The following is a 2,717-nucleotide window of genomic DNA, read 5'->3' on the forward strand; positions in this document are numbered from 1 at the left end:
ACACACACACACACACACACACACACACAAAGAGTGTTGTATTTTGTGAAAAACATTTTCTCTGTCTTTTTAAATAACAATTTTGTTTCTTATTCTGTTGATATGATGAATGGTGTCAATGGCCTTTCAGATGTTAGAACCATCTGCACTGCATTCTTGGGACAACACTGCTTCATCGTGATATATAATTCTATTTCTACGTAACTGCATTCCGTTTGCTGATGTTTTGGTGGGTTTCTGTTCATAGTTGTGAGAGATACTGGTGTGTGCTTTTCTTTTGGGATCTCTGTCTGGTTTGGGAATCAGGGTAACCTCAGCCTCATGGAATGGCTTAGAAATGTCCCTTTTCCTTATGTTTGGAAGAGGACCTGTGTGACGTGGTAGTAATTATGTAGACTTGGTAATAATTACTCTTTTGTTTAAAGCTAAATGTTTCTTCATGTTTTGAGTGAGGGGAGAGGCAGAACAAGAGAGGGACAGGGGAGCTGAAGTGGGCTCTGAGTGGACAGTAGTGAGCCTGATGTGGGTCTCGAACTCATGAACTGTGAGGTCACGACCTGAGCCGAGGTCGAACACTCAGCCGACGGAGCCACCCAGGTGCTCTGCTAATAATTACTGTGAAATGTCTGGTAGAATTAACCGGTGAAACCGTTGGGCCGCCATCTTTTCTTCATGGGTACTTTTTGGGTTACAAATGCAGTCTGTTGGTCACAGGCCGATTCACATTGGTTTTTTATCTCAGTTTCAGTGGCTTGGGTCTTTCTAGGACAGTTGAAGGTTCTTTTGGCTTTTGTTATTTGTTTTTACATTTCTTTTTCTAACATCCCTCCTGTGGCCTTGGCCTTGGCCTTGACCTGTCTGTGGAGAGGACACTTTTCCCCAGTGTGGTCTCTCAGCGAAGGGCAAGGAAGCAGGTCACAGTATTCCTGTGGTTCTCTGCGGCAGAGCCCAGATGGGTGGCCCTCGTAGGGGTGTCGCTGTGAATCAGGGCAAGAGAGAGCACGAGCTCTCAGTACCTGGCAACCAATGTGTGTTGCCAGAAGCCTGAGACTCTAGGAAGCTGTGCCCTGAGCGTTTTTGTTGCCTTTATCAAAGTAGAACTCCCCAGCCATCCCTCCCGCCCTGAGTGCTCGCAGTCACATCCTTCATGTTCAAAGAAAAAGCTCAAGTCGTAAGTAATTCTGAGTGCTTGAGATCTTCCTTGCTTTGCTTTGCTCCTGGAGATTGAAACTACCTCCCTGCTACCAAGAAGAGGGAAGTTTTAGGGCTCCTGTGTCGTTCAGTCGGTTGAGCATTCGACTTCGGCTCAGGTCTCATAGTTCACTAGTTTGAGCTCCGCATCAGGCTCTGAGCTGTCAGCACAGAGCCTGCTTCAGATTCTGTGTCGCCCACTCTCTCTGCTTTCCCCCACTCATCCTCGTCCTCTCTTTTACTCTCTCTTTCTCTCTATCAAAAATGAACACTAAAAAAAATAGAAAAGAAGAAGGAATTTTCAAGTTCAGAAAAATGTGTCCAGAGCCAACAATACTTGGGGACCCCTTTACTCATATTTACCTCGCACCTTTTTGAGTGAGCCCTGAGGATTAACCTGCAGCCAGAGAGACAACTTTCCTCCAAAAACAAGTGCTTTGAAGAGCCCGTGTTGGACTGGGCTGCCTCTATTGGTAGTGAGCACCCTGTCTCTGGAAGTAACCAAATGGGAGCAGGACACTTGTCTGAAAGACTTGAGATGGGATCTCATCATCAGAGGCATGTTTCCCCAGACGATCCATGACCCCCTGTTCAGCCCCACAGTGCTGCATGGGACCCCAGTACAGTCCCACAGTGCTGCAGGGCACCCAAGTTCAGCCCTACAGTGCTTCAGGGTACCCAAATTCAGTCCCACAGTGCTGCAGGGGACCCCAGTTCAGTCCCACAGTGCTGCAGGGGACCCCAGTTCACTCCTACAGTGCTGCAGGGGACCCCCAGTTCAGTCCCACAGTGCTGCAGGGGACCCCAGTTCAGTCCCATAGTGCTGTAAGGGACCCCTGTTCAGCCCTACAGTGCTACAGGGGACCCCTGTTCAGCCCCACAATGCTGCATGGAACCCCAGTACAGTCTCACAGTGCTGCACGGTACCCAAATTCAGCCCCACAGTGCTGCAGGGGACCCCTGTTCACCCTCACAGTGCTGCAGGGGACCCCAGTTCAGTCCCACAGTGCTGCAGGGGACCCCTGTTTACCCACACAGTGCTGTAGGGGACCCCATTTCACTTTACAGTGCGGCAGGGGACCCCAGTTCAGTCCCACAGTGCTGCAGGGGACCCCTGTTCACCCCACAGTGCTGTAGGGGACCCCATTTCAGTTTCACAGTGCTGCTGGGGACCCGTGTTCAGTCCCACAGTGCTGCAGGGGACCCCATTTCAGTCCCACAGTGCTGCTGGGGATCCCTGTTCACCCCCACAGTGCTGCATGGGACCCCAGTACAGTCCCACAGTGCTGCTGGGGACCCCTTTTCAGTTTCACAGTGCTGCAGGGGACCCCTGTTCAGTCCCACAGTGCTGCAGGGGACCCCAGTTCAGTCCCATTGTGCTGCTGGGGACCCCAGTTCAGTCCCACAGTGCTGCTGGGGACCCCTGTTCACCCCCACAGTGCTGCATGGGACCCCAGTACAGTCCCACAGTGCTGCTGAGGACCCCTTTTCAGTCCCACAGTGCTGCTGGGGACCCCTGTTCAGTC

The sequence above is a fragment of the Suricata suricatta genome, chromosome 12 (genome assembly GCF_006229205.1).
Source record: "Suricata suricatta isolate VVHF042 chromosome 12, meerkat_22Aug2017_6uvM2_HiC, whole genome shotgun sequence".
In the NCBI taxonomy this organism is placed as follows: domain Eukaryota; kingdom Metazoa; phylum Chordata; class Mammalia; order Carnivora; family Herpestidae; genus Suricata; species Suricata suricatta.